General features: G+C 46.2%; 1 long non-coding RNA gene across 1 annotated transcript in view; it reads right to left on the reverse strand.

The window, feature by feature from the left end:
- Positions 1–4240, reverse strand: part of LOC140453842 (uncharacterized) — a 65166-nt gene extending 60926 nt beyond the window's left edge. Inside the window, exon 1 of the long non-coding RNA XR_011952500.1 lies at positions 3996–4240. This is a non-coding gene — a long non-coding RNA (uncharacterized lncRNA). The remainder of the gene's footprint in view (positions 1–3995) is intronic.
- Positions 4241–11369: the final 7129 nt, after the last annotated feature.

Below are 11369 nucleotides of genomic sequence, written 5' to 3' on the forward strand. Positions count from 1 at the left end.
ATACCACATAGTGATTCCTCAGGACCTCAGAAAGTGCCCCCTCAATACCTCAGAAAGTGCTCCCTCGTTACCTCAGAAACTGCTTCCTCAGTACCTCAGGTATTGCTCCATCAATACCCCAGATAGTACTCCTTGAATACCTCAGAAAGTGCTCCCTCAATACCTCAGATTGTGCACCCTCAATAACTCAGATAGTGCTTCCTCAGTACCTCAGAACATGATCCCTCAATACCTCAGATAGAGCTTCCTCAGTACCTCAGACAGTGCTTCCACAATACCTCAGATAGTGCTTCCTCAGTACCTCAGAACAAGATCCCTGAATACCTCAGAAAGTACTCCCTCAGTACCTCAGATAGTGCTTCCTCAGTACCTCAGATAGTGCTTCCTCAGTACCTCAGAACATGATCCCTCAATACCTCAGATAGAGCTTCCTCAGTACCTCAGAAAGTGCTCCCTCAGTACCTCAGATAGTGCTTCCTCAGTACCTCAGATAGTTCTTCCTCAGTACCTCAGATAGTGCTTCCTCAGTACCTCAGAACATGATCCCTCAATACCTCAGATAGTGCAACCTCAATACGTCAGAAAGTGCTCCCTCAGTACCTGAGAAAGTGATCCCTCAGTACCTCAGAAAGTGCTTCCTCAATACCGCAGTACCTCAGATAATGCTCCCTCAGTAGCGCAGGTAGTGCATCCTCAGTACCGCAGAACGTGCGCCGTCAGTACCTCAGATAGCGCTGCTTCAGTACCTCAGATAGTGCTCTCTCAGTACCGCAGAAAGTGCGCCATCAATACCTCAGAAAGCGCTCCCTCAGTACCTCAGACAGTGCTTCCTCAGTACCGCAGAAAGTGTGCCGTCAATACCTCAGATAATGCCGCCTCAGTACCTCAGATCGTGGTCTCTCAGAACACAGATGGTGCTTCCTCAATACCTCAGAAAGTGCTCCCTCTCTACCTCAGATAGAGCTTCCTCAGTACATCAGATAATGCTTCCACAACACCTGAGAAAGTGCTCCCTCAATACCTCAGAAAGTGCTTCCTCAATACCTCAGAAAGTGCTTCCTCAATACCTCAGAAGGAGCTCCCTCAATTCCTCAGATAGTGCACCCTCATTCCCTCAGATATTGCTCCCTCAATACCTCAGAAAGTGCTCCCTCAGTACATCAGATAGTGCACCCTCAATAACTCAGAACGTGCACCCTCAATACCACATAGTGATTCCTCAGGACCTCAGAAAGTGCTCCCTCAATACCTCAGAAAGTGCTCCCTCGTTACCTCAGAAACTGCTTCCTCAGTACCTCAGATATTGCTCCATCAATATCCCAGATAGTACTCCTTGAATACCTCAGAAAGTGCTCCCTCAATACCTTAGATTGTGCACCCTCAATAACTCAGATTGTGCTTCCTCAATACCTCAGAACGTGATCCCTCAATACCTCAGAAAGTGCTCCCACAATACTTTAGATATTGCTCCCACAATACCTCAGAAAGTACTCCCTCAATACCTCAGATAGTGCTCCCTCGTTACCTCAGAAACTGCTTCCTCAGTACCTCAGATATTGCTCCATCAATACCCCAGATAGTACTCCCTGAATACCTCAGAAAGGGCTCCCTCAATACCTCAGATCGTGCACCCTCAATAACTCAGATTGTGCTTCCTCAATACCTCAGAACATGATCCTTCAATACCTAAGAAAGTGCTCCCGCAATATTTTAGATATTGCTCCCACAATACCTCAGAAAGTACTCCGTCAATACCTCAGATAGTGCTTCCTTAGTAGCTCAGCTGGTGCTTGCTCAATACCTCAGAAAATGCTACCTCAATGCCACGCAAAGTTGTCCCTCAATACCACACAAAGTGTTCCCTCAATTCTTCAGATAGTGTTCCCTCAATACCTTAGGAATGTTTCCCTCAATACCTCAGTTAGTTCTCCCTCAATACCTCAGATAGTGCTCCCTCAATACCTCAGAAAGTGCTACCTCAGAACCTCAGAAACTGCTCCCTCAATGCATCAGAAGGTGATCCCTCAATACCTCAGAAATTGCTCTGTTAGTATCTCAGAAAGTGTTCCCTCAATATCTCAGAACGTTTTCTCTCACTACCTCAGATATTGTTTCCTCAGTACATCAGATAGTGCTTCCTCAATACATCAGAAATGATCTCTCAATACCTGAGATAGTGCTTCCTCAATACCTCAGAAAGTGCTCCCTCTGTATCTCAGAAAGTTCTCCCTCAGTACCTCAGAAACTGCTCTCTCAATACATCAGAAAGTGATCCCTTAATACCTCAGAAAGTGCTGTCAGTACCTCAGAAATTGTTCCCACAATAACTCAGATAGTGCTTCCTCAATACCGCAGATAGATCTCCCTCCATACCTCAGATAGTGCTTCCTCAGGTCCTCAGAATGTGCTCCCTCATTACCTCAGATAGTGCCCCCAAATTCCTCAGATAGTGCTTGCTCAACACCTCAGAAAGTGCTTCCTAAATACCTCAGAAGGTGCTCTCTCTGTACCTCAGAAACTGCTCCCTCAATACATCCGAAATGATCCCTCAATACCTCAAAAGGTGCTCTGTCAGTACCTCAGAATGTACTGCCATAATAACTCAGATAGTGCTTCCTCAATACCTCAGATGTGCAAACACAATTTCTCAGAAAGTGCTCCCTCAGAAATCAGAAAGTGCTCTCTCCGTACTTCAGAAACTGCTCCGTTAATATCTCACATAGTGTTTCTCCAATACCTTGGGAAGCTCTGCCCCACTACCTCCGACTGTGCTCCCTCAATACCTCAGATAATTCTGCCTCAATACTACAGCAACTGCACCCACGATACGTCAAAATGTGCTACCTCAATAGCACACTAAGTGTTCCCTCAATTCCTCAGATCGTGCTCCCTCAATACCTTAGAAAGTGCTCACTTAGTTCCTCAGATAGTGTTCCCTCAATACCTTATAAAGTGCTCCCTCAATACCTCAGTCAGTGCTCCCTCAATACCTCAGATAGTGCATCCTCAATACCTCAGGAATTGCTCCCTCAATACCTCAGAATGTGCTCCATCAATACCTCAGATAGCGCTCCCTCAATACCTCAGAAAGTTTTCCCACAATACCTCAGAAATTGGTCCCTCAGTACCTCAGGAACGGCTCCCTCAATACATCAGAAAGTGATCCCTCAATACCTCAAAATGTGCTCTGTCAGTATCTCAGAAAGTGTTGCCACAATACTTCAGTATTTCTCTCAGTACTTCAGGTGGTGTTTCCTCAATACCTCAGATAGATTTCCCTCCATACCTCAGATAGTGCTTCCTCAGTTCCTCAGAATATGCTTCCTCAATACCTCAGATAGTGCTCCCCAAATTCCTCAGATAGTGCTTGCCCAACACCGCAGAAAGTGCTTCCTAAATACCTCAGAAGGTGCTCTCTCAGTACCTCAGAAAGTGCTTCCTAAATACCTCAGAAGGTGCTCTCTCAGTACCTCAGAAACTGCTCCCTCAATACATCAGAAATGATCCCTCAATACCTCAAAAAGTGCTCTGTCAGTACCTCAGAATGTACTGCCATAATAACTCAGATAGTGCTTCCTCAATACCTCAGATGTGTAAACACAATTTCTCAGAAAGTGCTCCCTCAGAAATCAGAAAGTGCTCTCTCCGTACTTCAGAAACTGCTCCGTCAATACCTCACATAGTGTTTCTCCAATACCTTAGGAAGCTCTGCCCCACTACCTCAGACAGTGATCCCTGAATATCTCAGATATTTCTGCCTCAATACTACAGAAAGTGCTCCGCAATACATCAAAATGTGCTACCTCAATAGCACACTAACTGTTCCCTCAATTCCTCAGAGTGTGCTCCCTCAATACCTCAGAAAGTGCTCACTTAGTGCCTCAGATAGTGTTCCCTCAATATCTTAGAAAGTGCTCCCTCAATACCTCAGTCAGTACTCCCTCAATACCTCAGATAGTGCATCCTCAATACCTCAGGAAGTGCTCCCTCAATACCTCAGAATGTGCTCCATCAATGCCTCAGAAAGTGCTGTGCGAGATAAGTGGCTGTCCAGCCCCATCTCCGGCACTTTTATTTCCCTTCCCAGGAACAAAGACACGGAGGAGTCTGTCCAAAACTTTTTCATTCAACTTTGCAAAGTCGGGTGCTGTTCCCAAAGGTACACACACACAAGCATTGTAATCTCCAGCATTATATACATGTATATGTGGGCTGGGTCTACTACTGCTGTCTTGACCAACGAGTGCTCCGATTCCCCACTGTTTTCCTTATTTGGGTTCTGGTGCCTGCGATTAGTTTATCATTCGCTTGGCCAATCAGTGTTCGAGCTCCCCATTCTTTCCTTATATGGATGATGTTGTACAACTGTGGTTAAGGGCGGCCTCTCAACTATCGAGGAAAGCTGTTACAACTATTTCATTCACATAAACATGGGGGAGGTCCAGCAACAGTTTCGAGTGTCTGCTTGTGTTTACTATAAGGTAGAAAAGACTAAAAGGCAGCTAACCGTTTAAAAATTACACTACCCCCTACAGTGCTGCCTCAATACCTCAGATAGTGCTCCCTCAATACCTCAGAAAGTGTTCCCTCAGTACCTCAGATAGTGCTTCCTCAGTACCTCAGATAGTGCTCCCTCCATACCTCAGAAAGTGCTCCCTCAGTACCTCAGATAGTGCTTCCTCAATACCTCAGCCGTGATCCCTCAATACCTGAGATAATGCTTCCTCAGTACCTCAGACAGTGCTTCCTCAATACCTCAGAAAGTACTACCTCAGTACCTCAGATAGTGCTTCCTCAGTACCTCAGATAGTGCTCCCTCCATACCTCAGAAAGTGATCCCTCAGTACCTCAGATAGTGATTCCTCAATACCTCAGCCGTGATCCCTCAATACCTTAGATAATGCTTCCTCAGTACCTCAGAAAGTGCTTCCTCAATACCTCAGAAAGTGCTCCCTCAGTACCTCAGATAGTACTTCCTCAGTACCACAGATAGTGCTCCCTCCATACCTCAGAAAGTGCTCCCTCAGTACCTCAGATAGTGCTCCCTCAATACCTCTAAAACTACTTGCTCAATACCTCAGATGGATATCCTTCAACACCTCAGAATGGGCTCTCTCAATACCTCAGATAGTGCACCCTCAATACATCAGAAATTATCCCTCAATACCTCAGAAAGTGCTCCCTCGATACCACAGAAAATGCCTCCTCTGTCCCTCAGATAGTGCACACCCAATACCTCAGAAGGTGCTCCCTCAATGCCTCAGAAAGTGCTCCCTCAATACTTTAGATAATGCTCCCACAATACCACAGAAAGTGCTCCCTCAATACCTCAAATAGTGCTCACTCAATACTTTAGAAAATGCACACTCTATATGTCATACATTGCTCCCTCAATACCACAGATAGTGTTTCCTCAGTACATCAGATAGTGCACCCTCTATAACTCAGATAGATCTGCCTCCATACCTCAGAGAGTGCTTCCTCAATACCTCAGAAAGTGCTCCCTCTGTACCTCAAATAATGCTCCCTCAATACCTCATATAGTGCACCCTCAATAACTCAAATAGTGCTTCCGAAGTAGCTTAGAAAGTGCTCCCTCAGTACATCAGATAATGCTCCCTCAGTATGTCAGATAATACTCCACCAGTACTGCGATGATGCTTCCTCAATACCTCAGATAGTGCTCCCCAATACGTCAGAAAGTGCTCCCTCAATACCTCAGATAGTGCTCCCCAATACCTCAGAAAGTGCTCCCTCGACACCTCAGACAGTGCACCCTCAGTACCTCAGAAAGTGCTCCCTCAATACCTCAGATAGTGCACCCTCAATACCTCAGAAAGTGCTGCCTGAATATCTCATTTAATGCACCCTCAGTACTGCAGAAAGTGCTTCCTCAGTGCCTCAGATAGTGCTCCCTCAGTACCTCAGAAGGTGCTCCCTCAATACCTCAGATAGTGCACCCTCAATATCTCAGATAGCACACCCTCAATACCTCAGATAGTGCTTGCTAAGTACCTCAGAAGGTGCTCCCACAGTCCTGCAGAAAGTGCTCCCTCAATACCTCAGATAATGCTCCCTCAATACCTCAGACAGTGCTCCCTCTATACCTCAGAAAGTCCTCCCTAATAACTCAGATAGTGCTTTCTCAATACCTCAGATAGTCCTCCCTCAGTACATCAGATAGTGCTTCCTCAGTACCTCAGAAAGTGCTCCCTGTATACCTCAGAAAGTGCTCTCTCAGTACATGAGAAAGTGATCCCTTAATACCTCAGAAAGTGCTCTGTCAGTGCCCAGAAATTGTTCCCACAATAACTCAGATAGTGCTTCCTCAATACCGCAGATAGATCTCCATCCATACCTCAGATAGTGCTTCCCCAGTACCTCAGAAACTGCTCCCTCAGTACCTCAAAAAGTGCTCCCTCAATTCCTCAGATAGTGCACCCTCAATACCTCAGAAAGTGCTGCCTGAGTACCTCTGAAAGTGCTTCCTCAATACCTCAGATAGTGGTCCCTCAGTACCTCAGATAGTGCTTTGTCAGTACATCAGATAGTGATTACACAATAACTCAGAAAGTGCTCCCTGAATACGTCAGATAGAGCTTCCACAGTATCTCAGGTTAATGCATCCTCAATACGTCAGAAAGTGCTCCCTCAATACCTCAGAAACACCTTCCTCAGTACCTCAGATAGTGATCCATCAATACCCCAGATAGTACTCCCTGAATACCTCAGAAAGTGCTCCCTCAATACTTCATATAGTGCACCCTCATTAACTCAAATAGTGCTCACTCAATACCTTAGAAAATGCACACTCTATATGTCAGACATTGCTCCATCAATACCACAGATAGTGTTTCCTCAGTACGTCAGATAGTGCACCCTCTATAACTCAAAGTGCTACCTGACTACCTCTGAAAGTGCTTCCTCAATACCACAGATAGTGGTCCCTCAGTACCTCAGGAAGTGCTCAGTAGCTCAGAACGTGCGCCCTCAATACCTCAGAAAGTGCTTCCACAATACCTCAGATAGTGCTTCCTCAGTACCTCAGAACAAGATCCCTGAATACCTCAGATAGTGCTTCCTCAGTACCTCAGATAGTGCTTCCTCAGTACCTCAGAACATGATCCCTCAATACCTCAGATAGAGCTTCCTCAGTACCTCAGACAGTGATTCCTCAATACCTCAGATAGTGCTTCCTCAGTACCTCAAAACATGATGCCTCAATACCTCAGATAGTGCTTCATTAGTAACTCAGACAGTGCTTCCTCAATACCTCAGGAAGTGCTCCCACAGTACCTCAGATAGTGCTTGCTCAGTACCACAGATAGTGCACCCTCAATACCGCAGATAGTGCTCCGTCAATACCTCAGAAGCTACTTCTTCAATACCTCAGAAGGAGCTCCCTCAATGCCTCAGAAATGGCTGCCACAATAACTCAGATAGTGCTCCCTCAATACCTCAGAAATTGCTCCCTCACTGCCTCAGAAATTTCTCCCTCTATTCCTCAGAAAGTGCTCCCTCAATACCTCAGAAATTGCTCTCTCAATACTTCAGAAAGTGCTCCCTCAATACCTCAGATAGTGCACCCTCAATACCTCATAAAGTGCTCCCTCAATACCTCAGATAGTGCATCCTCAATACTGCAGAAAGTGCTTCCTCAGTACCTCAGAAAGTCCTCCATCAGTACCTCAGATACTGCTCCCTCAGTACCTCAGATAGAGCTCGCTCAGTACTCTGAAGGTGCTTCCTCAATAGCTCAGAAAGTGCATCCTCAGAACCACAGATAGTGCTCCCTTAATACATCAGACACTGCTCACTCAGTACCTCAGAGAGTGCACCCTCAGTACCTCAGAAATTGCTCAATCAATACCACAGATAGTGCTCCCTCAGTACCTCAGGTAGTGCTTCGTCAGTACCTCAGATAGTGTTTCCTCAATACCTCAGAAAGTGCTCCCTCAATGCCACAGATAGTGCACCCTCAATATCACAGAAAGTGCTTGCTCAGTACCTCAGAAATCGCTACCTCAGTATCTCAGAAAGTCCTCCCTCAGTACCTCAGATAATGCTCACTCAGTACCGCAGGTACTACTTCCTCAGGACCTCAGAAAGTGCTCCATCAATACCTCAGATAGTGCTGCTTCAGTACCTCAGATAGGGCAACCTCAGTACCTCAGAAAGTGCTCCCTCTATATCTCAGATAGTGCTCCCTCAGTACCTCAGAAAGTGCTCCCACACTACCTCAGATAATGCACCCTCAATATCTCAGATAGTACACCCTCAATACCTCAGATAGTGCTTGCTAAGTACCTCAGAAGGTGCTCCCACAGTACTGCAGAAAGTGCTCCCTCAATACCTCGGATAATACTCCCTCAATACCTCAGAATGTGCTCCCTCAGTACCTCAGAAACTGCTTCCTCACTACCTCAGATAGTACTTCATCAATCCATCAGATAGCACTCCCTCAATACCTCCGAAACAGCTCCCTCAATACCCCAGATAGTGCAATCTCAATAACTCAGATAGTGCTTCCTAAGTACCTCAGAAGGTGGTCCCTCAATACCTCAGAAAGTTCCCCCTCAATACTTTAGATAATGCTCCCACAATATCTCAGAAAGTGCTCCCTCAATACCTCAGATATTGCTCACTCAATACCTTAGAAAGTTCACTCTCTACGTGTCAGAAATTGCTCCCTCAGTCCCTCAGATGGTGCTTGCTCTCGACCTCAGAAAGTGCTTCCTCAATACCTCAGAACGTGATCATTCAATACCTCACATAGTGCTTCCTCTGTACCTCAGATAGTGCTTCCTCAATAACTCAGAACGTGATCCCTCAATACCTCAGATAGTGCTTCCTCTGTACCTCAGACAGTGCTTCCTCAGTACCTCAGATAGTGCTTCCTCAATACCTCAGATAGTGCTTCCTCTGTACCTCAGACAGTCCTTCCTCAGTACCTCAGAGAGTGCTTCCTCAATACCTCAGAACGTGATCATTCAATACCTCAGATAGTGCTTCCTCTGTACCTCAGCTAGTGCTTCCTGAATAACTCAGAACGTGATCCCACAATACCTCAGATAGTGAACCCTCAGTACCTCAGATAGTGCTCCTTCAATGCCTCAGAAAGTGCTCCCACAATACCTCCAAAAGTGCACCCTCAACACCACAGAAAGTGCTTCCTCAGTACCTGAGAAAGTGCTCCCTCAGTACCTCAGAAAATGCTCACTCAGTACCATTGATAATGCTCCCTCAGTACCACAGGTAGTGCTTCCTCAATACTGTACCATGTGCTCCATCAATACCTCAGATAGTGCTCCTCCAGTACCCAGATGGTGCTTCCTCAATACCTCAGAAAGTGCTCCCTCAATACCTCAGAAATTGCTCCCAAAATACCTCAGGTAGTGCTTCCACAATACCTCAGAGAATGATTCCTCATTGCCTCAGAACGTGATCCCGCAATACCTCAGATAGTGAACCCTCAATACCTCAGATAATGCTCCCTCAGTACCTCAGAAAGTGCTCTCTCAAACCTCAGGAAGTGCTCCCTCAAACCTAAGGAAGTGCTCCCTCAATACCTCAGAATGTGTTCCATCAATGCCTCAGAAAGTGCTGCCTCAATACCTCTGACAGTGCTCCCTCAATACCTCAAAAAGTGTTCCCACAAGACCTCAGAAATTGCTCCCTCAGTACCTTAGGAACTGCTCCCTCAATACATCAGAAAGTGATCCCTCAATACCTCAAAAAGTGCTCTGTCAGTACCTCAGAAAGTGTCGGCACAATACTTCAGTATTTCTCTCAGTACTTCAGGTGGTGTTTCCTCAATACCTCAGATAGTGCTTCCACAGTACCACAGATAGTGCTTCCTCAGTACCTCAGACAGTGCTCCCTCAATACCTCAGAAAGTGCTCCCTCAGTACCTCAGATAGTACTTCCACAGTACCACAGATAGTGTTCCCTCAACACCTCAAAAACTGCTTGCTCAATACCTCAGACGGAGATCGTTCAATACCTCAGAATGGGCTCTCTCAAACTTCAGGAAGTGCTCTCTCAAACCTCAGGAAGTGCTCCCTCAAACCTAAGGAAGTGCTCCCTCAATACCTCAGAATGTGCTCCCTCAGTACCTCAAAGAGTGCTTCCTCAGTACCACAGATAGTGCAACCTCAATACGTCAGAAAGTGCTCCCTCAGTACCTGAGAAAGTGATCCCTCAGTACCTCAGAGAGTGCTTCCTCAATACCTCAGTACCTCAGATAATGCTCCCTCAGTACCGCAGGTAGCGCATCCTCAGTACCGCAGAACGTGCGCCGTCAATACCTCAGATAGTGCTGCTTCAGTACCTCAGATAGTGCTCTCTCAGTACCGCAGAAAGTGCGCCATCAATACCTCAGAAAGCGCTCCCTCAGTACCTCAGACAGTGCTTCTCAGTACCGCAGAAAGTGTGCCGTCAATACCTCAGATAATGCCGCCTCAGTACCTCAGATAGTGGTCTCTCAGAACACAGATGGTGCTTCCTCAATACCTCAGAAAGTGCTCCCTCTCTACCTCAGATAGAGCTTCCTCAGTACATCAGATAATGCTTCCACAACACCTGAGAAAGTGCTCCCTCAATACCTCAGAAAGTGCTTCCTCAATACCTCAAAGTGCTTCCTCAATACCTCAGAAGGAGCTCCCTCAATTCCTCAGATAGTGCACCCTCATTCCCTCAGATATTGCTCCCTCAATACCTCAGAAAGTGCTCCCTCAGTACATCAGATAGTGCACCCTCAATGACTCAGAACGTGCACCCTCAATACCACATAGTGATTCCTCAGGACCTCAGAAAGTGCTCCCTCAATACCTCAGAAAGTGCTCCCTCGTTACCTCAGAAACTGCTTCCTCAGTACCTCAGATATTGCTCCATCAATACCCCAGATAGTACTCCTTGAATACCTCAGAAAGTGCTCCCTCAATACCTCAGATTGTGCACCCTCAATAACTCAGATAGTGCTTCCTCAGTACCTCAGAACATGATCCCTCAATACCACAGATAGAGCTTCCTCAGTACCTCAGACAGTGCTTCCACAATACCTCAGATAGTGCTTACTCAGTACCTCAGAACAAGATCCCTGAATACCTCAGAAAGTACTCCCTCAGTACCTCAGATAGTGCTTCCTCAGTACCTCAGAACATGATCCCTCAATACCTCAGATAGAGCTTCCTCAGTACCTCAGACGGTGCTTCCCCAGTACCTCAGAGAGTGCGTCCTCAGTACCACAGATAGTGCAACCTCAATACGTCAGAAAGTGCTCCCTCAGTACCTCAGATAGTACTTCCTCAGTACCTCAGATAGTGCTTCCTCAGTACCTCAGAACATGATCCCTCAATACCTCAGATAGA

Source organism: Chiloscyllium punctatum, chromosome 28, assembly GCF_047496795.1.
Source record: "Chiloscyllium punctatum isolate Juve2018m chromosome 28, sChiPun1.3, whole genome shotgun sequence".
Classification (NCBI taxonomy): domain Eukaryota; kingdom Metazoa; phylum Chordata; class Chondrichthyes; order Orectolobiformes; family Hemiscylliidae; genus Chiloscyllium; species Chiloscyllium punctatum.